The sequence below is a fragment of the Eutrigla gurnardus genome, assembly GCF_963514095.1.
Source record: "Eutrigla gurnardus genome assembly, chromosome: 23".
Classification (NCBI taxonomy): domain Eukaryota; kingdom Metazoa; phylum Chordata; class Actinopteri; order Perciformes; family Triglidae; genus Eutrigla; species Eutrigla gurnardus.
Window position 1 is genome coordinate 6,800,837 of NC_139934.1, and position 27,806 is coordinate 6,828,642.

Here is a 27,806-nt window from a genome sequence, read left to right on the forward strand (position 1 = left end):
AAGTAATTCATTAAGATAATTAACACAACGAAAACATGAGGCAAACTACAGGGGTTGGTGGATGCAGTTCAAAGTAAAGGAATAAGTACCACAAAAGGACAACTCTCAACTAAGAGAGACATAACATACTGTCAAGAAACCAAGAATGGATAATTAAACCACACTATCAGACAGTATTAGTTTGCAGAAAACAAAACCACAGTTCAAAACAAAACCCTTGGACATCATGTCTCTAAACAAAATAATATCTACATCATTATTAATCAGTGATTGAAACTAAGTTTGACCCAGGTTGCTAATATGTATCTCAATCATCACAAAATATTTCTCACAGTTATCAAACAGCTCTAACAACTTGTTAGTCTGATGAGATTCAGCCACTTCCTCTGTCTAGTTGGCCAGGCATTTAAACCTTTAGTCCCCAAATTGCAGATCTGTTGGAGAGCTGGACCAGGTGACGGTACAATCTGGATGCTTGGCTAGTGAGATAGTCCTGTGAGCCACGCCTCAGCTGCATGTAGGGGACAACAAAAATCAAACATGACAAGAAGAATTAACACACCTTGGGGAGGGTGTTGGCAGTATAATAGAGTGGAAATTGTAAATAAAAAGCAACACGATACCAGAAGTATTTGGTAAAAATGTATTTCATTCTCAAGAAGAAGTCAAATTTTTCGGAAAAAAAGGCATGTCAAAAATTCACGAAAAAGTCAGTCAAAATAAATTCATAGAAAATTATAAAAAAATATTAAAAAGTCGTAAAAATCGCTCATATCGCTTGTCGCACCAAGTCTGAGTGCAGCGAGTCCAAAACAGGCATAAAAAGCCAAGGTCAAATTTTTCGGGAAAAAAAGGCATACTATAGCATGTCGAAAATTCACGAAAAAGTCAGCCAAAATATATTCATACAAAATTATTAAAAAATATTCTATGTGGGAAGAAGCCGGAGAACCCACGCTTACACGGGGAGAACATCCAAACTCCACATCAAAGGAACCCAAACCAGGAATCGAACCCAGGACCCTCACACTGTGAGGCAACAGTGCTACCCACTACACCACCGTGCAGCCTTGATCATAGTATAATTTTGGGAAAAGTATAGCATTAGTATTACATATACATATTAAAACTGTTTGTTATGGCAAACTATACTTCCTGAAACACAATGAAAATATCAAGATATTATTTTACCTGTGTTTGTCCAGCATCCTCAACCTGTCTTCAATCACGTCCCAGAGATGGCTGAGCTGCTTCTGATGAGCCGCTCTACAGCTGGTCCTGCAGAGCGTTTCCTGGAAAACACGTTACAAAATCGTTCAAAATGTTGCATACTTTACTGTATGAACTAAAAAGTGGTTATTGGACTCATACATTCTTTAATCTCAAGTAATTGTGTGTGCATATTCAGCTTCTGATGGATTACCCTGATATTTATACTCTAACCATCACGCCTACACCTAATCAACGAAGACGACGAATCCTCGCCAATCAGAAACACAGTAGGGGGAAACACTAACAGTTCTACATCCATTCATAACTACCTGTAAGAGTGGAAACAAGGCACGTACGACCAGCTCCATAATGAAGGATATAAAAGTATATAGGTGAACCTGGTGTAAACCCTTGTAAACTGGGTTACCTAAGTGTCCAGAGAGCAAATTGCAATTGTGCTTGGATGAAAGGATAGCCTGATGCTTAATTGTCGCCAGATTAAATCACAGGGGCAACTGCGTGGCACTGAGGATGTTATGACCCACTTGTCAGCTGACTTGAGTGACAGCTTTGATTAATAACAACATAATCAAATTTGCATATGTGAACAGAGAAGTGGGAGATAGCAGGTGGCCTGCTATGACCTTGATTTTGTTGTTGATCTCACTTAAAGCAAAACTGATGGTGGCACGTCAAGAAATTAATCATTTTAAAAAGCAACAGAGGATTTTAATCAAATGGAAATCCGGTAGCAACAAGGTATTCTGATGGGGATGATAAAGGCTATTCTACAACACATTTTCTTCAGCTTTTTCAATCAGAATACACAGAGAAAGCAAATGCCAGTTTCCTCCTCTGACATAGCTAACATTTTCAAATACCTCGACTCAACATTCAAAAGGGAAAATAATCTTTGTCCAACTTTTTGTGGTGACCTTGCTTAAAATTATTACTTAAAAGTCAAGAGAACTGTTGAATGCAAACACAGGTTTCCAGTGGCTTTTACATGCTGTCATGCAGTGTACAAGATAAAGACTATCGATGATTGGAGTGTAATAAATACACACTTTCAACAACAAGAGGGTCCTAATTTCTCTGTTAATGAGGACTCTGGTGGCTTCCTTGAGGTCAAAGCAGTAATTTGTCCATCAGTTGAATATTTATGGCGTACTAATGATCACATGGACGGCCTATGAATCTACAAAAACTGAATAGTCTATTCCCATGGTGAAGTAGCTACATAAAGTATGTCATATTGGGAGGAAAATCGGATTGTTGTGAACATTTTATTCCATCGGTTAATGTGGGACAAATGTCAAAAAGAAGTGACAGTCACCTAAAATCAAAAAGTAACACACTGGAATTGGCTTTCAGAACAAAGCTAAGAGAAGCTATATTATACTGTAGCTTTATCCCATCTGGTCCTGTACAGGCATCAGTAATCAACTTTGGCTGTACATTACTCGCTCCTTAGCAGCTTAATGATGGCGTCTGGTCATTAAAAGGCACCCTGTGGAGTTTACAACGTAAACTGGTTTGGTTGAATCAACATTTCTCACACATTGTAAACAAAGTCTGAGTGTAGTAAGTCCAAAACAGTCATAAAAAGCCATAGTGAAAAACAAAATCATAGTATAGTATGTCGAAAATTCACAAAAAAGTAGTAGTCGACAAAATTCCCAAAATATTGTAAAAAAATATTTAACGGTCATGAAAATCACTCGTAATGCATGTCAAGCCAAGTCTGAGTGTAGTAAGTCCAAAACAGTCATAAAAAGCCATGGTCAAATTTAAAAGAAAGTCATACTATAGCATGTCGAAAATTCACGTAAAAGTCAGTTGAAATAAATTCAAATATTAAATATTATTAAAAAGCCATAAAAATCACTCGTATTGTATGTCAAGCAAAGTCTGAGTGTAGTGAGTCCAAAACAGGCATAAAAAGCCATGGTCAAATTTTCAGAAAAAAAGACAGTCGACAAAATTCATAAAATATTGTAAAAAATTATTAAACGGTAATAAAAATCACTTGTATCGTATGTCAAGCAAAGACAGTGTAGTGAGTCAAAAACTGTCATAAAAATCCATAGTCAAAAAAAAAAAAAAACTATAGCATGTCGAAATTTCACAAAAAAAAAGGCAGTTGACAAAATTCATAAAATATTGAAAAAAAATTACGGTCGTAAAAATCACAATGGTGACGTCAATTAACAATTATTCATGCCACAGCACCGCTAAAGCTGGTGTGAGCTTCAGAATGAGTTACAGTTTAGGTCACATCCAGTAAGATACTCCACGAAAAAATGCTGTTTGTGTCAATATTTGACCACAGCCAGATAAAATCATGACTCCATCTGTAGCTTTTGCCTCCTTCACCAGACTGCCTCTTTGCCCGGAAATAGGTCAAGGACCTGTCTGGACGGTGTCTCACCATGACAAAAGAAGCAAATGTGTTCATTCACCTGGGTGTTGAAGTCACAGTGTAAATTTCTTATGGATCCCAGACTGTTAAATAACCCCTGCCTCTAATCCATATGAGTGCCAGAGTTCAAATCCCCTTTGTGGCTTTCTCTTTGCTCATCCCTTTGTCCACTTGTCCAAATAAAAAGCAAATACCCTCTAAGGAGAACCGTGAAGTCCTGGCAAGTCTGCATGTCAAATACCTACTGAAGAAGCTCTGTAAATGAGTCTCTTACATCGGCCACAGGGGTCCTCTCCACTGTTGAGGTGCAACTTTCCCTTCTAATCCCTTCACTGCTTGCTTTGCTGTAATCCTGCCTGAATAAAGACAGAATGGATGAGGACGGTCTACATAGTGGCTAAGACAGTGCATCGATCAAAACTAGGATCCGATCCAACCAGACGCATAACTTGCCAATGCACTGCTTTTATGATTCTGTGGCATCAAACACACATCACTTTTAAATGAGGGATTTTTCGCCCGCTCGGCAGGTGTGGCCCTCCATTGCGTTTCCATTACTCCCTGTTCAAAGGTTGCTTGTGGTGACAATTTTCCACCTGTGTGGGACTCCGAGTTCAGGGGCTTGCAGGCAGTAAAACCCTCCAATCTGCATATCCACAAAGAAACAACGCCGCCGACATTTGGCCCCTTTGATCCCCCCCTCTGATCTCACAACTCTCAGGGGCGCAGGCCGGCTAAACTATGGGATGCTGAGTGTTCCAATTATGAACACGGTTAAAAGGCAAGAAGTGAGACACACGCTCCCACTGACTCGAGTGCATAATTAAACACTATTAGCAGCGCTGCAAAGCATCACAAAAGCCACGGGCAACCTTTACGAGTTATGAGTCAACAATTCACACATCAATTAGCCGGACGGATCAAGGCTGCGCGTCGACGACGCCGACAGATTCCATTTTTAGCGAGTGCATCAAATGACGGCGGGTAGTTAGCAAGGACACGGATCATTTCCTAACAACTCCAGAGCCTATCTGAAGCCTGTTTGATGCTACAGCCACTGACACTCTGCTGAGGCAGGTAAGAGGAAGGCTGGGAAGGAAGAGAGAGAGTGTTTATACTGAATGTGTGTGTGTGTGATGAGACATCTCATTAAGTACTGAGAAACTGCTCCACAGAACTGGTTTAGCCCCAGGTGTCAGAAAGGCAATGGTACTTTGTGCCTTCCTTTTTTTTTTTTACACACCAAGGCTTCAAAGTGTGTGTTCCTGTGTGTCGGAGTGTGACAGTGAGTGTGTGCATATGCGTGTCTGAGAGCGCGACCTTTTCGATTCCACTGTGAGCTTAAAGCGTTTCCAGCTCGAATCAAAGCACTGCAGCAAATAGAAGAGGGAAGCTGAGGAGCAGAAACGGAGACGCACGCACTCACAGTCAAGACGGGGAGGATTCAATGCGACAAGAGGCGAAGCGAGCTAGCGGAAGGAGCGGAGTGGCTGAGACTGCGACACGCAGCCGAGACAGGAATTAAGGAATTAGAAAGCAAACAGAGGGAGAGGATCAAAGAAGGGGGAGCACTTTTTTTTATTATTTATTTATTCATGTGCGTCAGAGACACGGTGCCAATCATCAAATGCTCTTTCGTGCATTTACGCTCTTCCACCTTGGTGTCAGAATACCGCACCGTTACCGTGGCAACAGGCGAGTTCAGGACAAAAGGGTACGTTGTCCCAAAAAGAACACACAGTTACAAGCGGACTCTTTATAACTCGTGGTCACTGACGCTCCCTCTGTCCGGTATAGTGACGGGGAAATAGGGACATGTCCCGGGTTGAATGTCACATGCGATGAGAGACGAGGACATGGCGACGTCCTTATCTTAAAAACGAGTGACGCACAGGTAGCTTGGAGTCACGCCTTGTGATCCGGGATGTGAGGAAGTCACACTTGGGCTGGCAGCCTGAGAGCTCCACCTGTGGCAAACATCAGCTTCTACAATCAGGGCTCTAGCAGACTTAAGAGGCCTGGAAGCTACACCTGAAAACACCGCCTGAAAAAAAAAATGGAGTCACATGCTGGTCCCCTAGGTTATCTAGGCTATATACACCTCAGGTGACCAAGATGAAGACATTTAAATATGCAAACGTGTTTCCGAGGATTTACCGTGTTTTTTTGTCACATATGATAGTACTGATTATCGTTAGGCTTTTGACAGTTTGTTGAACAAATACCAAATAGTTCAGGTCTCATTTAACGAGCTACGGTAAGCAGGTACAAACTCTGGCTCCTTTCCAAATGGCCCTGCATCTGAGGACCAACACTCAGTATGTGTTGGGGATAATGCCAACACACAGCAGATTGAGACAGGAAAAGACAGTAAATGATGAAAAGCTCTAGTAAATAGTAGTGATTTGTGACCTCTGAAAAAAATCTCTCTCTAAAAGCACTCTTTTAAAAACATAATTTCCCATTGACAGTATGTGTCATCAGAGCATATTTCAGCTGTGCAAAACCTCAATAGCAAACGTGTACTTTTGGTGTCACTACATCAAAATCACAGCACGTTGTGTTCTTTTCTACGTTCTCCTTTTTCTACAGATATTCAACAAATCAAGAGCTTCAGAACACGACACGAGTCCTGCGGCTTTTTAGTTAGACTGAAAAATGTTATACAACTATACAATTCACCCACAGCTACACGAACGAAGTTTACAAAGAGAAATGTAAAAGAAAAAGTCAACCCAGGAAATAAACAACTTAAGTGGAAGCAGATGAGGCTCAAGTGGACCTAAAAATACAGGAAACTGTAAATTAAAACACTTCATCACGGAAAACACTGAAAGGCATCCTCTTCACAGATTGGTGATGAATTACATTTCACTAAAATAACTCATTCACACTCGACTGCGATGTTTGGTCGTTATTGCCATTACATCCAATTTCTTGGCTCCACTCCTTTCTAAACGGATGAATATTAAAGCAGTGCCTATTAGGCTATTCTATTAAGACAATCTTAATTTTTAAATGGGAATTTCAGCCTTGCTGGCCTATTATCATCCGACACAACAGAATCCCCTTTTTTACGATCATTACAGTGCCTTTTACACATGTTTGTTTTATGACTCCATTCTGCTACTTATAAAAGGCAGCGGAGCACTTTACTTGGGCACACACTGAACTCGTTGCTATGGCACACAGGGAAAGTATTTTTGACTTGCTTGTATCAAGATCACAACGGGTGACACTCATTTTAAAGAAAAAGCTATGACTCAGAAGCTTCAATGCCTGAAGAGGAAGAAGTTGCTTCTAAAACTGGAAAAAGAAAAAATGCTAACACCTACAGTGCAGACACAGACAATGGAGATAAACAGCATTGCATTAATGTGAGAACGTTCACACATGCTCCTTTAGTGGACGTGTCAAACAATAGACGTTAATTACCTTTCGGGAATGCTTTAGGTGTGATAAAATAGCTGTTAAAGCTCAAATAATGAAACACTTTAAGAGTTATTACTTGAGTCAGCCATGGTAGCCTAACGTGTGAATTATATATAAAAATACACAGATACTGCCAATAGAACTGCAGAGCAATCAAGACCTTTTCAGATGATTGGAAAGAAGTCGTCAGCTCTTACTGGAATCAACAGGATTCTGAAATGCAGCATAAAAAGAGCATCTTTTTGACCGGGAAATTGAGAATTTAAAATTACATCAAATGATTTGGCGTTTTGATAATGCATTAGCTAGCTGAATTTTCTCATACACAAGCCTGCTGCACGCTTGTCGGCCGGCTCACGTGTTCAATTACTGGTAACGGCACAAACTGGGAATGGTTGCAGGCTAGTATCGACTCTGGTAAATTAAACACCCTCGTTAAGATAACCTCATGCCCCAGCAAATAAGGGTACAGGCAGCAGGTCATTGGTGTGTGTGTGGTCATGCAGTCCATGGCATTAATTCAACTCCACTGATTATTAGCGATAAATAAAATGTATCCGTGTTATGGCCACACATCGTGCATGTCTAGCTGGCACACAGACCATATGGTTGTGCTCCCACCACCCCCTTATATCAAATCCTAAGCAGACATTTCCAGCAGGAAATGACATGACAACGTGACAGAATGTCTGACTGTGGTTCTTTGATGCTGTCTTCTTTTGCCGCCCATGCTGTCGGAAATTGCTTAACGCGTCTATAAGCAAATTATATTAGACGTGTCGTATGTGACATTTGTTCCACAACAACTCATGCACAGTTTAGAGCTTCCCTTCAGACGGAACGCAGATGCCTTTTCTCATCTATAAACGCCATCACACTTTTTCATCCTTTTCTCATAAAGAGAAGAATTTTCTTTGGCGAATTGAGGGCTTTGCCACTTTAACGTGAGCATATGTTGTTTCGGGGCATTTGCTAAAACAACTGATGATGTAATTTCCTTGGAAAAGCCTCAAATGTAAATGACTGGGACTTATAGGCAGAAAGTCCTCTTCTGGCTGAATGACCCGACGTTACTGTGATAGTAAAAAAAAGCCTAAAAAAAACCTGCTGCCGTGCCGACAATCCATTGAACTTCTCGAATTGCTTTAAAAATACTATCGTCAGAAAAATTTCAAGGAGAAATCAAAGAAAAAAAACGTAATTTCTCTTTTTATTTTGACAAAAGGTTATTGCAAACAGTCCTGTTATGCTATTCATTCGATTCGAAGGATGATGCTGGAGCATTTAAAGCCACAAGTCAAGGGAAATTACAAAAAAGGTAGTTACTTTAACTGCAGGTCATAACCCGGGTGTGTTATATTTTCCACTATGTGTGACCTTCACTTCCTACACTCTTACTCTGAAACACCTCTGTATGCACACAATGACGACACATTGAGCAATTCATTTAGTCGTATATCGGTATTTTGGAATATCCAAACAAATAACCATTATTAATTGATCTTATAATTACTCCTCTTGAACGCAACACTCGTCGTCATAATAGCTCACAAAAGTCAGATTAAGACAATCCATCTGTTAAATGCACAGACTGTCGAAAACACAACAAAATAGGGAACAAACTGAGTCATAAAAACTTGAGATGTATTACTATGGAAGACATATTTGGAGAAAAGTACAGTCACATGCAACATGAAAAGTGTTTAGTTAGCTTCATCCCCTCGTGTCACTTTAGGTGTGAAAAAAAACAAAAAAAACAACCAAGATGGTGATGGCCAAAACACCAAAGTAAAGGCTACAAACTTCCATCCACAAACCAATGTGTGATAGCACTTCTTATCCAGTCTATAAACCAGATTCAACATCTTAATTGTCCTCAATAGTACAAACCTTTCACATTGAGAGAATCTAGTGGTAAATCCATTCATTTTGCTATCGAATCAAGAAGCCCTGTAGCAAAACAGCATCAATATTGATGCGGTGTTGCGCTGCCATGTTCATTTTTGATTGCTAGCGTACCTCAGGGAGGCTGTCACTTACTCAAACAAAACATACCCTGCTAACGAATTACTCAAGTGTTCTTTCTGTCTCACAAGCGCCAAGTATTTTTGCTTTCTCTTTGGAATCGACTGGGGGTTTTTCCATCCCTGCTACAGATTAGGTATTACAAAATGTGATTACTGAACAAGAGCAACACTTTATTGTAAACAGTTTCTTCTCTAACCTCTGTTGACCCCTCTATCCCACGACTATTATCCCTTTTATTGACTTTTTATAATAATTCATGAATTAATAATTAACATCTGAAGCCCATGTGTGTGTTCTTGCAGTGCTCTCAAATCCTTTTCGCCAGACAACTGAAGACAGATTGGCAGGATTGCCAGCTGTTTCCCGCTCACACTGTGTGGGCAGTGTGAGCAGAAGAACGAGGAAGGCAACCGACCGCGATATGAAGAGCAGGGAGTGAGGAAAAGAAGCATGTGATTGATGAGCGGTAGCAAGAGGAGAGCTGATAAGACCACGTTGAGGCTGAAAAATGGGTCCCAATGTTGACTTTGGTTGACTACGGGGCGAAAGAATCGGTCATGATATGCGTTCAGGCTCATTTCCCCCATTGGAGTTTATAGAGTCAGAACCTAGTCTCTTATAGAGGGTTATAAAGGAATCTCCTTTCTGAAGCATCTCCCTCTCATATAAAACCTGCACACACAAGCTCTTGCTTTATACTTACTGGTGAAACACACACACACCCTAAAATGCCTTTTCGTGGCCAGCTGTTCCTTGTAACTAGCAAGGCCACTGCTAGCACATTACACCCGAGCCTCCACCTACCAGCTCAAAACACAAACACACTCTCTCCACTGTCCTAAAATGCCTTCCTATGGCCAGATGTCTATAACCATATAACACAATCACCAAGGGCATCAAAAGCAAACGCAAGAGGTGTGTGTGTGTGTGTGAGAGAGAGGGGAAGGACATTTTAGGATATGAGTTGTAAAAGGATAATAAACATTATTCATGAATATCATAAAGCTCGTAGCTCTGTGCTTTATACTTGAGACATAATTCTGCAATGACAATATCATTTTATTTTCATTTTAACTCATGGCTAACATGGATCCCCCACCCCCACCCACCATATAATATTAACAACAGGAGCCATAAAGCAGTGAAGCTGTAAATGTCGACAAAAACTTTCTTTTGACTTAAATTACAAATAATAAAAGGCACTGTGCTGTAGAATTTGTTGTTTTCCAATATTTTGTGCCAGGACTCAATTTTCTTGCACAGCAGAAGTGATTGGTCAAGCACTTTAGGCTCTATGCATCTAAAAGCACGTACATTTCGAGTGCACTTACCCCCAAAACAGTCTTGCCTTGTTATACACTACCTTCCGACAACAACGCAGCTAAAAACTTCCCTTCATTTTCACTGGATTTACTTTGAGACAGGAACTAATCGTATTTTTCTGGTCCATACCCAAACTCTGAAAACTTCTTTCCGAGATCAGCTCACAGCCACTGTTGAGTCGCCTGCCAGAATGTGCCACGCGAGAGGGGTTATCCCGTTGGCGTCCCAGTGCCAGGGAATATCAGCAGAGAGCAGATAAGGGCTATCGATGTTGAATTACACCCAGCTGGAAAACAAACATAACGCAAGTCCCCCCTTTTTCAACCACAGAGCGAGGAGGCGAAAACCAGAGAGGACGGGAGATAAACCTCCTGAAATCCAGGCTGGAACCATGCAACAGCCATATTAGATGTTTCTCAATAAGACAATCCACTGGTGCAGAATACATCCAGTTAGAATGGAAGCAGGCATGAAGCTCCAGTCAGCCACTGGGGTGGAAGTGATAACACGGCTACAACTAAAGCCTCAGTCTGGGACTTTTTTCTTGACATGGATACTGAAATGTTGAAGCCCATGACCAAATTCTTCAACCGGTGACCTGGAAAAGTCTCCTGCCCTGCAGTGGGTTTCAGATTCATTTAACCATCATGCCCGATATTGGACAGTTTGCCGTCAGTGTTACTAATCACTACTTAAGAATCAAGAGATGTGGCATAAATAGACTCATTACTTTCAGACAGCTTCCATCAGTCTGTGTCAGTATAGATTACTATTTATTTCAGGGAAGCAAATGTCTTATCTCGACAGTGTCTAATGCCATGCTTTCGCTCAAGGTTGTACTACGGATCAGGTAACCGATTACACCACAGAAACATTTATTTCTGCCTGTCACCCTTTCAGAAAAGGAACGAGAGCAACATGATGTTATCATTTGTGTCGGGGCTTGTTTGAACAGCTTGTCTCTAATGTGTCGGTCTACTGGCAGCTAGGTGCAATGAAGACTGCTGGATGCATAAAAGAAATATATCAACATGGCACCAGAGGATGAAAATACATAAAGTACAATGAAATTTGTATTTTTTAAGGAATCTGAGAAAACACACAAAAAAAACCCTCAAAATTTACAGGAAAAAAAGTTATATTCCCCGCGATGATAGTCATAATTTGAAAGATTTTTTTTTTTGTCAAAGAACCACATTGCTTCGCTTTGCAAGGTTGGATCAATCTCATCACTTCAGCCAAATACGGGATGCAGAATTTAAGTTGATAAGCTTAAAAGTATTGTTGAGATGCAATGCGTATCCCGACTGAGCTGACAAGGGGGGATCTCGTCACTTAAAGCCAGAGCATAGGACTTGCATCATTTCCATACAAACTACTCGATGACCCCATTGTGCCCTGCGTGAACGCATGTATATCATTCATGTATTCAAATTGTTTATTTGTTGATTGATATTGTTACAAGTCTGTATGTTGTCCATTTAGTATAGCCTCTGCCTTGTGTTTGTCCTGATGGGCTTGGCATTTTTTCAATATTAGCTTAAATATTAAACTGATAAAAAAATGCATTTATATATTTTAATAAAATGTTTTATTATTATTATTTTATATGTATTTTTTTTTAATTTATTCTTTTTTACTTCTACCACCAGATAAATAGGCCTGTGCAAAGAAATCATATCCTGAATTAACAAACCCCAACTCCAACTCTAAACCTTGGCCTAACCCTTATTGCCTGGTTATATCTCGTCAAACAAATCCGCAATCATTAGCAATATCGGAATCACAGGATGTTGGTATGAATATAATGCTTTTATAAAGATATTTAAATATAAAACTGACTATGAATTGTATTTTTTTAATTTACAGTTTTTTTCAGCCGCTAACAAGCGTTTGTCCAACCAGTTGTCACATTTTCAAAACTCTAAACACAATTAGCACAGCATCGGTCTTCTGTGGCCATACCATTCACACATTTCATGTCGTTTTCACACAATATGCAGTCAGTGAACACACTTCCACAATGCTTACATTTTCTTAACAGACAAGCTATACCTCCCAACAAAATTATGGATTGTTTTTGTATTATTTACGAATGTTAACACACAACATCCCACAATAGCAAAAACAATATTCCAAACCTTAGATACAGTATTATAACCTCTGATTCTGCAATGATATCAGTTCAAAAACAATATATATCAGCTGATAATAAACAAACAATTGAATAATTGACACACAGCTGATTTATGTTGGCTAAATTGGGCCAACCACAGCTGATTCCAGTCTGGATTAGACTCAGTGGCAGGGGTTATTTTTTTCTATTACACTGACACTTATACAGTAAAAGGTGGACTTTGAGGAGTGATGTCTTCGGAAACAGAAACAGAAAAAGACAAACTTTTTATCTGGGCTTTTTGCTGTTGTTTTTTTGTTCAGAATGCTCTTGTGTGTTTCATGGATATTTTGTTCAATGTAAGCAATACTGTAAAACTTTTTCTGTTCTATCATACTGTAAACAGTATTTCTACTGTACCTCCTGTAGTAAAAAGTAAAGGAAAAAAATGTGCTTTTTACTGGAATGCTTTTGAATGTGAACATTACATACAGACTATAGACATACAGTTCCCAACCAAGAAATGTAGTGTAAAAACGGTGGATTGCATGTTTTGCATGCAAATACTTGTAAAACCGAAACATAAAAGTCTATGCAGTTATTGTAATGTCAACAATAGCCAGTATTTTGAAACCTGGTGTACTTTGATTGACTGCATGTAGCTTGTGAAGTAAAAACAAGTGTTATTCTTTGACAGAATAATTTAATTTTGAGTCAGATTTCCAGTGTTTTGGTAAAGTTAGTGTGTGCAGAGAAAGATGTGTTCTATTTTGAAATGAAGAGTTAGTATATATTTAACAAAATGTGTTTTTGAGAAGAAAATTATCTATTTGGCCAATTGTGTTTTGTAGGTGTGAGTCTGTGTTAGGAGTTTAGAAAAAGTATCTGAAGTATGGGTAAGCACTTGTTAGCGATTGAAAAAAACTGTAATGAATTAATGTATTTATTTTTTATTATTATTTTATATTTATTTTTTTGAAAAATTTGACCATGGCTTTTTATGCCTGCTTTGGACTCACTACACTCAGACTTGTTGCGGATGTGGGCTGTTTTTTATGACTTTTTTATATTTTTCAATGAAATTATTTTTACTGACTTTTTCCGTGAATCTTCGACATTATATAGTATGACTTTATTTTTTTTGTGGAAAAATCTGACCATGGCTTTTTAAGCCTGTTTTGGACTCACTACACTCAGACTTGGTGCGACAAGCGATACGAGCGATTTTTATGACTTTTTAATATTTTTTATGAATTTTGTATGAATTTATTTTGACTGCCTGGTTTCTCGTCAAACAAATCTGCAATGTTCTGATTAGGTTTTCCTGTCATCTGACAAGTGTGACATGTTTTAATATATCCGGACACATCCCTCATCATACGAGGCCAAAAAAATTTGGACGGGACAACAACCTGCAAAATAGGATGATCCACAAAAGTTTCCCCGTGTGGCACCCATTTTCTCACCAGCAACTCATCTGCAGCACATAACCTTTTGACAACAGAGGTGTAAATCAAAAAGAAACCAAGAAAACATGCTGCCATCAGGCCTGCCGGTCAGCAGAGATCGGTTCCCCAGAGAGACCATGTGCAGAATGAGGACAGACCTTGTAGGCAGAGCACACCGGCCCAGGTGTAGCTCAGCTGACGACCCTCCACTCAGCACCTGCAAAGCACAGCCATCAAGGAACAGGGACACCTAGTGCCTGGGAGGAGAGATCGTCACAGCAATCATTAGCAATATTGGATTCACAGGATGTTTGAATGACTATAACGCTTTTATATAGATATTTAAATATAAAACTGACCAAAAAATGTTATTTTTTTTTTTTTTTAAATATATATATATATATATATATATATATATATATATATATATTTTTTTTTTTTTTACTTCTGCCACCACCAGATAATAGGCTTGGGCAAAGAAATAATATCCTGAATTAACAAACCCCAACTCCAACCCTAACCCTAAACCTTAGCCTAACCCTTATTGCCTGGTGCTATCTCGTCAAACAAATCCGCAATCATTAGCAATATTGGATTCACAGGATGTTTGTATGAGTATAATGCTTTGATATAGATATTTAAGGGGAGTCACTCTAACGCTTTATAAATGAGATGCAGGGGTGTGATTTAAGGCAGCCCTGACAGCCTGCTTGTTACAGTTGTCAGCCACCTGAGGTAGTTTGACACCTGTAATCTTGCTTGCTACGGTTTTCAGCCAATTTCCGTTGGCAGGGCTCATACTGCCCAGCCAAGCAAGACGGGAAAAAGTGACAACTGACTTGACCACTGAGTTGCATAAAAGTGGTATCATCAACTTAATACACATCCAAAAGGAGCCTCACCCTCGAGAAAAACACCTCTGGCAATTCAAGACAACATTACTTGCATCAGTTATGATTTTTAGTGAGTTTTGCTAGTTTGGAGAAGTTTATTTATCTGCATAAATACGGGTAAATAAAAAACTTAGTCATGTGTACTATAAAAAATGTATATGCAAGAAATGTCATATAGAATATTGACTTTCCTGTCTTCTTTGTCATTGGACAGAAGATGCATTATGTGAAAATGTAATTTGTCAGACAAACATGAGATTTTGTTTTTGAAAAAGGAGCTCATTTATGCTACTTATGAAGCTAATAAAAGTGTCTAATGCTCGTGCGTTACGTGCAGTGTGAGGGTTGCTGTAGCTTGTGGTTACCAGAGTGTGCCTTGAGTTCAGACTCAGCAGTGCATGGAGTGCGTATCGTTTGCTGAGGCCCTAGCCGGGCAGTGGAGTGCAATTAATGCTGTTAAGTTGAACCCAGTAGTGCATGTCCTGCAGTATGTTGAACGCCCAACGTCGTGAAGGAGAAGCCCCCAAGTTTAATATGGCCAGGCAATTACAGAGCAAGTTAATATTCATGCTCGAGTCGAAGCATCGCTCTTTTGTCCGTTTTAATTTCTGTGCGTGCGCACGTGTGTGTGTGTGTGTGTGTGTGTGTGTGTGTGTGTTTGCATCCAATGATCCATTCTCTTCCTCTGCAAGTAACCGCGGCTGTGTGGTTGGCTGTGCGCCTAATCATGTATGTTGTCCCTGCCGTTTTAGCCCTATGTGTGTGCATTGCTCATATGTGCATGCGGCATTAATAAGCTCCGTAATGAGAGGGGACAGCTTCCTGTTGCCGTGGTAATGAAGCAGCGGAGCGTTGCCATGCACGACAACGGAGATGGAACCTAACTGTATTAGGGCATCGCCTTGGAAACACAAACAGCAGACAGGGATGTGTTTGGATCGAGGCAGACAGAGGCAGATGGATGGATAGACAGAGACAGAAAAAAAAAGAAGAAGTGATGCAAAAGACAGACAGAGAGACAGACAAGTGGACAGGAGCAGTGCAGAACACCTTTGTATGTCAAAATAGAGGTCTGTGTGTATGTGTGTTGGAGACAAATAGAGACTGATGGATGGTCGTGTCTATATTGCCAGAGGTGTACAAGTAGGGGAGAGACAGAGACAAAGACGGAGAGATATCTGTATATTGTGAGGGGGACACGCATGGGGTGATGTGATCGATTTGACTGGGCCCACGTCCCCTGAAGACAGACAGATTCAGATGGATGGATAGAAACAGATGTAGCAGAGGAAGGGTCGCCTTGACAGACAGATAGATCAAGAGAGGGGAACGCAGAGAGGCGACAGACGGAGAGAGTGAGACGATAAGGAGTGATAGGAGAGACGGCGAGATTAATACAGGAGGTAGATGGAGAAATAATTTGAGTGAGGAGAGGTCTGTCTGGGTCGATGAAGAGAGATATACCCAGAGCTCCTCGGATCAACGTTTCTGCTTTTGCCACAGAAAAAAAAAAAAAAGAGTGCACAAATGATTTTATTATGACCTTAAGCAGTGTGGTTTAAATGTATGAGTGAGTCTCTCCCATAAGCCAGAAACAATTTAGGGAGACTGTTTCTCAAGCATGTGATGTTGTGCAAAGCTGTCCACTGGCAGCGAAGGAGACAGAGGGCTACATTTCATGGTCCAGATGCGCTTGCAACAACAAGAAGAGGAGAGATCATTTGGGTGTAAACACTCATACGAAAACGATAGAGAAGCGTATTTGAGTAATGTTGATTCCCATAATGAAAATAATTGATGATCATTAGAAGAAGAAATGACCGGATGGCTAAAATAAGTTCTGTGGTTAACACATGCTTAAAGCGATGGTTCGGAGTGAAATGCACCCTAGGTAATTTCCACCATGACATCCAGCCAAATACCCCCTCGGAAGCATTTTTTTTTTAGCGATGGTCAACATTGGTCAAGATAGGGCTATCAGCCGAATGGCTTAGTACTAGCGCTAACGGTACATTATGTATATCTCGTAAATTACCCCACTAATAATGCATGGAATGTTACCAAACTTTTGCAGTAGTACACATAGGGTCTGTACGAGGCATTTAGCATTAGCGTTAGCATTGGCTGCTAACGCTAGCAGGTCAACACTTGTTGACCTAATAATACAAGCATTTATAAAAATGTGTTGACCTAATAATACTAGCATTTATAAAAATTCTGCGAAACTTTTTCATGCTCTTGAGTGAAACTCGCGTCACGGAAACAGCTGGGTAAACACGGAAGTAGTGTCAATGCAGCGCTAGTGTTAGCAGCAGAGGGTAGAAGCCATCAGGCAAATGTTCTTTTAAATAAACTCCTGGTGTACTTACAAACTTTCAAATGCCTCGTTTTGTGAGTACAGACCCTATGTGTACTACTGCAGAAGTTTGGTAACATCCCATGCATTATTAGTGGGGTAATTTAGGAGATATACAAGGTGTACCATTAGCACTAGTACTAAGCCATTCGGCTATCTTGACCATAAAAATGCTTCTGAGGGGTTTTTGGCTGGATGTCATGGTAGAAATGACCTAGGGTGCATTTCACTCCGAACCATCGCTTTAAGTGATGTTTACACTTTATTCCATAATGTAAAATATGTCACTCAATATTCCCCTCATGTATTTTTAAGCTTTCAGTTGCTAACAAGTGGCTAAATGAATGAATTAACACAAATGTACCTGTTGAGGATATGAAACACAACACACAGCTACTCCATTAAATATTCAACATTCATCTTGCTGTGCAGCACAGGCCAAGATGGCACGGATCAGACAGAATCCAAGGCAGCCTTCAGAAGGAATAAAGTCTCAAAATAAATGTTCAAATTTGCTCAAATAAATGCTCAATATTTTTCAGCTACAGGGTCAAATGAAAGTGAACCAGTGGGCCGGAGTCCAACACATGAAAGATGGAGTAAGGCCGTTCCGCTCCCATCAGCTTGCTGGCACGTGTGTTACTGTGCAGTCAGCTGCAGGGTGTGTGTGTGTCCGTGTGCGTTAATGAATGAGTGTGTGTGTGCTTGTGCATAGCTCAGTCAAATAAATGCGTTTAATCATGTGTATGTCTGCAGATTTTAGAGGGTGTTGAATTTCTCTGATGCTGTAGAATTATATCGCTTCAGCTTCATGATGTCTGTCAGCAACACCAGAATGGGAGTGTGTTTACATGTGTTTTCTGTTTATGTGTATTTGTAGTAGCTGCGTGTTCTGGCTCATTCGCAGTGTGTGTGTGTGTGTCATCCCTGTTACTGCATTTATTCATTCCACCATGAAAAGTGTGTATCTGTATATGTACTTTGCTTCTTTGTGTGTGTGTGTTTGTTTTAAGTGTGTTTCTTAAGTGTATAGCATGTTGTACAATTTGCCCAAGGGAGTGTGTGTATTTATTTCAAGAAAATCACCCTAGCTTCACACAGGCCTCATCTAGCACTACTAACTGCCTCATATATACACACACACACACACACACACACACACACACACACACACACACACACACACACACACACACACACACACACACACACACACACACACACACACACACACACACAGATAAAATTAATGATTTCTTTCCACACTTATCAGGTGCCAGACTTCTCCCACTCTGCCCTGACTTACATCTCCTCACTCTCTGGGCACGACAAGCAAGATATCGTGAATCAACAGTATAAAAGAAAAATAATAAATCACTGTAAAGTTCACACTTGACTGACTCTACCTCTAGCTGGATGCCTGACTCAACCAATCAGCGAGCCAAATGGACAACATGATGATGATGAAGAAATAAAGGCAACATCCCTTGAAGCAGACAGACAGACAGTGAAGAGAAGAGGGTTTGGTCTGTTTGCCAAACATGGCACTCAGTTTAGTCACTCACAATGGTTGGAAAGGGAAAGAGAAAATAGGGTGAAAAAAACGACTTTCTTGCTATTAATCCTGCCACTGAGGCCATGCATGCATGGTAATCACCTGCTAATAAAAGGCAGAATTTATGCTCAACCTGAAAGGTTGAGGTTTTTCATCAAGCCAGCTGTCAGCTTCACCCCAGCACCTTTCTGGGTTTTTAGTAGACGTGATCACATCAAAAGTACTTTAAACTAATTTAGGGGTATATCAGGGTGTCCATATTTAAGAAGGCTTATCCATATTGTAGGTCATGTTACTTTTTTCCTTTTTTAAATTAATAATTCACCGCTCCTACTGCGATTTAACAAATTGGATGTCCAAAAAGTAGCTGCACCTGTTCACACAGAGAGAGAGAGAGAGACATGTGGGAGAGAACAGGTGGATGTAATTGTGTGAATCCCACACCAGCCTGGCACGCAAACTCTCCTTTACACAACAAAAAGAGTTGCTCTCTTGCACCTGGAATAACTGAACAGCCACTTGGATTGTCATTTGATACACTGTTAGAGTGTTATTGTTTCTGCCCCTTTGAATTTTCAATTTCCACCAATGTACATGCAGACGTCTTGCGAAACACAAATACTCCAGCCAGCCAGGGAGCTGAAAATTTGAGTTCTAGTGCCGGAACGTATGACAGCGTGAGTGCTCGTTTGTTGTCGAATAATTAGCTCAATTATTGCTACTGTCTTTACTTTCACAGAGAAATCTCACCATTAATCTGCTCCGATAGCCCTCACTGCCTGAACGAGCGTTACCCTGATGGGATTCAGGAGGAGAGACGAGGTAATGATTTGTTCCAATAGTCATCTTTAATTTAGTCAATGTCTGTGCTACAAAATCCCCAAATGATCACAACGAATCAGCGCTTCCCCCAGCGCTGCGTTCTTGTCAGAGTGGATCCATGCAGTAAGGATACTGTGAGAAGTGAGAATAACTCTATTTGAGTTTAGGAAAAAACTTTCAACTTTGGTTGCCGACGTGCTGCTCGCTCCGCACCTGCTGTGTAGACAAGGTGGAACAGAGAGGTAAAGTCATATCCTCCCCTTTCGTTGTTACACAATGTTGCACCATCATGATTGAATATTGCTGCAAGGTCAATTATTCATTAAAAGTATAGTTTTTTTTTTTTTCCGTCTTATGCTGCACCTCAGCTTCACAAAGTAAGCTTAATCTCTTATCAGCAGAAGTTCAGCATTTATCTCTGGAGCTCAAACATGGTTACTGTATATGAGGTCGGGCACATTGGATGTAAACACCGACTTTGTGTAAATGCATATTAAAAAAAACATCTAAAAAGGTATTGTGTGCGTATGATAAAAAGGGATTTGATCTCAAGCGGTGCAGCTCATCAAAAGGGAAGAAACGGCTGAGTTATCTGGCCTTTGAAGCAGCGTGTTGTAACCTGAAGTAAAGGGAGGGGTGTCTCCTGGATTTAACTTTAAAAAGAAATCCATGTCCCGATCCAGTCCTGACGTCTCCACTTGAACCCATAGACTGATATGTCGGGAAACATAAAATTTACAGCACTGGGGGAAAGAATTATTCTGATTTGACAAGTTTTTTTTTTTTCTAGGTCACTTAACGCTGTGATGCATTAAGCTTTTCTGAATCAGTGAGCGTGGAGCTCCTGTAGTTTAGCTGGGGAGGGCTGGCTCTTCATGGGATATAGGGCCTGCAGACATCCCCCCCTCCTCACCCGTGGTTCATGAAGGCAGGGGGAGAGGAAAAGGGGAGGAGGAGCAAACTTGGTAAATGGAGGAGATGTAAAACTTTTTGTTTTATGTTGAATGAAATTGGGTCTCTCTCTGCTCTTTGTCTCTCTTTTACATCCCTTCACCTATACTTCTCATAGTCTTCACTGAAAACAATACCCCTCCTCTCTTTGCACACCCTTTCACTTCTTAGAGAACAGCTTCCATTCTCTCTCTCGCCCTCCCTTTATCTCTCCATCCCTCAGGTGCAGATGTAGCTCATTTAGTTAATTACTGTCATTTCCACTTGGTTAGCGCTCACAGAGCTCATGCAAACATGCCGTAACACACACACACACACACACACACACACACACACACACACAGAGAGAACGCCTCACCTAAAATACCATCTACACATTTTCTGTAATCACACATGCAGCCCCCCTTTAAACACGGTTACTTATAGTTTTGTATTTCTGCTCACACAAAATGAAATGTGCATTCAAAGCCACGGCTACTAATGATGATACAGCCTAAACCCACACACAGTCTATTCATATAAATATCTGTAGGTCTATATTGTGTTGAGAATGACGACATATTTGCTTTTATTCATCATTTTTCATCTTGGAGGGAAAAAAGAGGAGCGGTGAGGGTAGACGGAGAATAAAAATAATGACTGCAGTGGTGCGAAAACAAATATTAGCAGAGGCTGAGGTTGGATGAAAGTTGACTTTTTGGGGCCCGTAGATGATGAAATTAAAAAGTGAAAAAATAAAACATCTGCCAACTCTCAGACAGAGAGGACGCGGCAAACGGGGGAACTGCGTCTGAACAGTATTCCACTATAAAACCTCTTCAGATTAACGTTATAGACGGAATTTTATCGCATTAATATTGACGAATTTTGTCCTACCTGTCAATGTAAAAAGGGGGCAAATTTTCAGAGTTATGTTCATGAGTTAAGCTTTCTAAAATGGAAATAGTTCAAATGTACCAGTTTATTCTCTACATTATGCATGCACATTGATGTGAAATACATTTTTAGCAACTTTTGTGAACACTTTGTACCATATTTTGAGAGAAAATAAATTGTACAAACAATATAGGAAGCCTCATGTCCCTTGTGAACTTCAGATGTTGGGATAAAAACTAGAAAGACACTGCCTGTTGCCGCCGTGTGCGCTGTTCTCCAAAGGGCATACGCAAGGTGTTTTCAAGCAAACACAGTGCGTGGGAGGATTGCAATTTTCAGGGAATGAAAATGGGGAGAAAAAGGAGGTGAAGCTGCAGCAAACGTGAGGACAGGAAATGAGAGAGGACATAAGGGGTAGGTGAGAGAAGTCAAAAAATGGAGTAGCCCTACTAGGGCATGTAATATGTGTTTATACACAAATTGAGGGGGTCCAAGTACGGCTCTGGAGAAGCTTTCGCTCCAAAATACAAGAGAGAATCTCAAACACAGGGTATTTGTAGCCTCTCTGACTGTGGTGTAATCCTCTGAATCTCTACGGCGGAACATAGTCTCTCTCGCTCTCAAAAACCCTGCGTTCTGTTTGTCATCCTGTCCTCTCTTTTGTTATCCATCTCATTGTATCTCCTCACCGTTGTATTTTTTTTCTCTTTTTATAAAAATTGCTATCCAAAAATTGCTTTTTTTTTTTTCCTGCAAGCTGCTCCAGCAGGTGTTCTTTACAAAAAGGAGCAAGGCTATATTTGCCAATAAGAGTGTCATGCCCATAACGACAGCAAAAACACATTTGCAGATGTAGGATCTTGAAAAGGCACATCGACGGCATCGGCCACATTAGCGCATGCAAATATGATGCATTTGCACACATATTGCAACTGCATAATGGAAATTCCATTATTTTTGCCCCCAAAACTCTGTCAATATTGTTTTGTCCCGACATTGAATTGGATGAGAATGATGCAGAATTTATAATCTGCTCTAAAAAGTAGCTTCGTATGAAATAATTCACAGACACGGGACGCCACGGATGCGTTGATGCTGTTTGTGCTCCGTTGCCGTGTTTGCACTGGTTCTTTTCTGAGGATCCAGCAGACAAAGATTGATATTCATCCACTGCTTCGGAGGATTTCTAAAAAACCTTCCAAAAACATCAGAGATTTGGATCAGACCGGATCAAATACTCTCCCAGGCTACGACTTAAATTCATCATTACGATCAGCCACCTGAATGTATGATCATATCCATTTATAGAGCAGCGATAGCTGCTTGATTTTAACACCTACCAGACTGGAAGCAACACCTTGATGAAGAATAAACTGCTTGAGCAATTAAAGCCTCTTTAATTAAGAGTTTTGGGTGATACCATGTGACGTGAGTATAAAGTTTGTATATTGTTTCTGTCACTCTACAAGCAAACTTGTTATTGTTTACTTGGGTTGCTCATGTTGATTTTTATAGGATTTGAAAGCTAAACAAGACCTTAGACTGTATGTGTCTCAATCGATATATAATTATATCTTGATTGATTAACGCGATAAAAATGCACATGTAAAGGGCACTACAGCTGCCAGCAGCTACACATCTTGTGATAGATCACCATGTCGGAAATAGGACTGAGTAGGAAGATGTGGCGTCTTATTTTTAATTAGATTTCTATAGCTGAATTTAAAGATCATCTTTGCTTTGTGTCATCTTGCTTTTTTTTAAAAAGAATATGGTGATTGTGTCTGTAGCGTTGCTTGCTTAGGCCAGTGCATCTGCCTGATAAGTCTCTCTTATTCGCTATGCATGAACACTGATGCATTCGGTGTGAATTACAAAGTGTCAAACTCATCACACCGACATAAGCAAACAGCAGAAAGAGTGCAAACACAGTCATTACAAAGGGCTGTAAGCATAAATGCAGCTCCAGAGCCCCGAAGAAATGATTTTTCGGTTATTGACTTCCTGTCAATTCTTCATTTAATCGGTTACCACAAAGGTCCAAAACGGCATTATCTACTGACAACATGGCCGCACTTTTGCAGAATAATCTTCGACATTAAGAGAAGGAGAAGGTTCCATATTCAGACGTACGCAGAGCTTAATAGTTCCTGTAGAATTTACCAGCATATTACCTGGGAGAAGATGGAGACTGCTTTGGATAAAGCCTGCTAGTGTAAACAAAAAACTACTAAAAGGATGGATTTGTGGTCAATATTTACTCTATATATTGTTGTGAAGTCCTAGGCAGTCAAAAAATATATGTTAATTACATATATTAAGTATGGCAGATATGTTTCTGTGCCGTAATCACTGTAAAATAGACATATTAATAGATTACAATGTTGACTATGACATTAGATGGCTGCAAACCTGATTTTGACTCAAAAATGTGTGACCTTAAAGCAGAAAAATTGGAATGAAATCAGTATAGTACATACGAGGGAAAAACAGAATTACTAAAGGATCCTTATCCTGACCCCTAACATTGCCAAGAAAGCAAACTCCAGTGAGGCACCTTAAGCTACAGAACTCGGGGCTTTATATTGAGTTTTCACATGGAATGGCATTAACCTTGGCATCAAATGTCCCCCTGTTAGAAAGACCACATTGAAAGCAAACGCTCTATCCTTGAGAAAATGAAAAGTCTGTTTGAAAGGTGGAAATTACTTTTTTTCTCTTGGGGAAAAACAGCTTCTATGAAAAATGGCGTTTTCTGTGCTTAGTATTATCAGCGCCGATTCCTGGAAATTTCTATAAAAAAGTGAATTAACCCATTCATAATTTGATATTTAAACAGCCCTGCAAACACTGCAAAGACCAAGGAGTGTTTAATCTGCCCAATATCCAATTAGGCATCACTCTGAATAAAATCAATACTTTGCAGCTCCTCATGCCGCCCAGCTTAAAGATGCTTCATTTGTCAAGCGAGTTTTGAATATCTTCAGATGGTCTGACTTCGATAATGCAATAAAGAAAAACCTGAAATCTTGCCTACAAAAACACTGGGAGAGGATTATCAAACTGACAAGCAGAGAGATTTATCTGTAAATTAATTTATAGATCGGTGAGTGGCAGGTTATGGCCTTTGCAGCTGCTAAAATATTGATACATCGTAATTGGAAAAGCAGTACCACTCAACCCATCTATCGGGCACTCCTGAGGGATAAATTAAACAGGATAAGGTCTTTTAGAAGTCTTTATCCCCTAAATCAAAATCAACATATTTAGACCCTGCTGTTTTTGCTTGGTGGCGAGTATCCTGCTCTCGCTGCCCACTCTCTCTCCTGCTTCTTCCTGCTCTCTGTACTATATAATCTGATTATTACCATATGTCACGATAAAATACAAATAAATAAAAAGGCCCAACACAGCCATAATAAATAAAGCAGACAGACAATAAATGAAAGATAGCAGTATACATATATGCTGCTTAGTTACGTGAAGCCAAACCGAGGCTGCCTTGGCATTTTAAACCTACCTGTTCACATGTCTCTCCATCTGTCTGTCTCTTTGTGTGCCCACTCCATCCTGCTCTCTCTCTCCTCTCCCTCCTGTTCGCTCCCCTTATCTCCCACTTTCGGCTGTCGAGCAAAACATGCACACATAACCAGAGTAGTTATAAAACAATAAGGAGTAACACGTTCAGCGATATCCAATCATAACATGATTCTAATTAAATATTGAGTTGCTGCGAGCAATGCAAATCGGTTAACCTTTTTTTGACCTTACTCGTGAAATTGGCTTTTTTAAATCGTGAAAAATAATTGTTTGTCCATCTATGGAAAAGTAGACATTTAGAATATGTAAGCTAGCCAACAAGATCAGCTAACGTTCTTTTAATACTACTTTTAATCTCATTTAGTTTTACTGCCTGATTACCAACAGTCTTCTCAGTCAAATTGTGACTATACTGCAGTTGTACAAGTGTTACACCCAAACAATGGCATGTACAGGCATCTTGATGACCACAAACAGCTTTAACCATGTATCTCAATGGAGAAGTTGACCAGAAGATGCCTTAAATAAACAAATGTAACTCCATATTATTCATTTAATTTGTTGAAAACACGCAGCACAGTGCAATTACAGCGCACCAGCTTGACCATATTACCATGCAGAGCACACTATGCTAATTAACTGATTCATGACAACCAATTAACGATAAACAGTAACGCAGAACAAAGTTTAAGTATACATACGATCATAACAGCTGTTAAGATTATCATAACAAACAACTTGCATCGTGTTTATTTATACGCAAAGGCAGAAAGATGTAGAGGGGAAAAAAGGAATAGGTTCCTCCCGGAGCTCGTGGTCTATACTGTGACCTCAACAATCCCTGTGAGAATACACCAAGCCCAGCACGGTAAAGATTAGAGACAACCTCTCCCTCCCCCCGGGGGGAAACTACTAGATCCTACAGGCAGATCAAGTCTACAGGTGTGGGGTGGAGTTTATGACATTTCATAAGCTTCACAAAGATTTCAAGGTGGGCAGTGCAGCAAGGATGAGAGAGTGAGGGAAAAAAAGAGTGGGGAAAGAGGTCTGAATATACTAGACTACAGGGCACGTTGGATAAACCGCGCGTTACTAAAATACATCATAAATGCATGTAGCAGCACGCGCAAGTGGACTGCCTGAACAGGTCAAAGCAGGTCATGTGGAAAATGTGCAGAATTTATAACTAATTTAGCCACTCATGCACACTCAAGATTCATCACTCCTCTCAAGGATACGCCAAGGTTAGCACGGCAGAGTACGGGGGAATGAAAATAATCCACTTTATATGCGGCAACAACATGACAAATTCATGTCACAATTATCCTGGCCAAAATGACTGCGATTTATAGTACGACAATCATGAAAATGTGTAAAACTGTTATATGACAGATCTATCTGCAGAGATAATAACACTGTGAGCTTTCTTACATGATTATTCCTGTATTTTTTACTTCTCTATATGATAGCGAGCTAGACAGTTTTTAAAAGTTACTTATATGAGTCTTTTTACCATTATCCAGATAATAAAAATGTTGTCAATCAATCAAGTGTGTTTTTAACCGAGATAAAATCCTATATCGGCCCATTCTAGCACCGGGCAAAACAAGGCGTGATTGGCTTTGCAGCTAGATGACGCATACTCAACGTGATAGATTCATATCTCGCTGCAGAAAATGTCTCTATAACACAAAAACCATCATCAACACATGAATATGTTCTTGCACAATAAATGGGACAAAACATATAGGATCATCACGAAGAAGATCTACGCAGACACATAAACCCATGAAACTGAGATATTCTGTGATGTTTAGCCGAATATGAGGCTATGTGGAGAAAATGTGACGGTTATGTGACAAAGCAATCGAGTTACCCTCATTTAGCTTATATTACAGGAAATGAGCTGTGCTAGACATGTCATCCCTGCAGCCAATATTCTGGGATAATATTGAGGCTAAACAAACCAGTTACAGCCAATATTGTGGGATAATATTGAGTCCAAACAAACCACCCAAATAAACAGAGCAACGACAAGAGCAGAACAATGTGTGGCACAACATCCCCCCCAATAAATCATCACCAACACACGACTTTTACACGTAAATATACATGTAAACACTGACACCAACACGTGAAAAAATGAACTCAAAATTAGCTTAGCTTAGCTAGCTAGCGTCAACGCGAGAACTGCCAGGAAATGGAGGGCGGGGTTTGCGTCTGCGTCATTTGCAAAGAACAAGACAGCAATTAAAACAGTCAGCAAACTCGAAACGGAGGCAAGAGAGGAGGGACATGCTAGCACGTTAGCCGCTCTTACTAGCCAACGTGAAGATCCCTCGACGGCTGGCAAGAGGAGGGACATGCTAGCACGTTAGCCGCTCTTACTAACCGAAGTGAAGGTCCCTCGCCGGCCTGTAAACGTCACATCTGGGCCAGCAATGGCGACACAAACACAAGTTAGCCAACTTTGCGAGGAGGAGCTAGCTTGTAAAAATGTCGAGGGGCAGACGGAGGCCCGCGCGCGCGCGCGCACCGTCCGGCGGTTGGCAAAAGCGAGCGCGCGTGGCGTGACGATTTAAATAGACCGCCTCGTTCCAATTAAAGGGTGCGTTCCCCTCGATTTCCATGCGTAATCAGCGTTGTAGCACAACTTACTGGGGGTTAGTTAAATATGCATTTGTCCTCAAATAATGTAATTTAATTTGGCAACTCCTAATTTCCACTCGCTTCAAATATTACTTTGTTGATTTGAATTAATTGTCTTGTTTTTTTGTTGTTTTACCCTCATCTCCAAAATGCCAGGAGATGATGGCATGTTCTCATAAATAT

The 27,806-nt window shown here is 40.3% G+C and overlaps 1 long non-coding RNA gene across 1 annotated transcript; it reads right to left on the bottom strand.

The window, feature by feature from the left end:
- LOC311008759 lies at window positions 1-27,431 on the bottom strand. The gene is made up of 4 exons (XR_014596556.1): window positions 27,363-27,431; window positions 24,955-25,057; window positions 141-511; window positions 1-109 (listed from the first exon to the last, which is right to left on the bottom strand). It is a non-coding gene; the product is annotated as an uncharacterized lncRNA (long non-coding RNA).
- Between the last annotated feature and the right edge of the window lie 375 nt (window positions 27,432-27,806).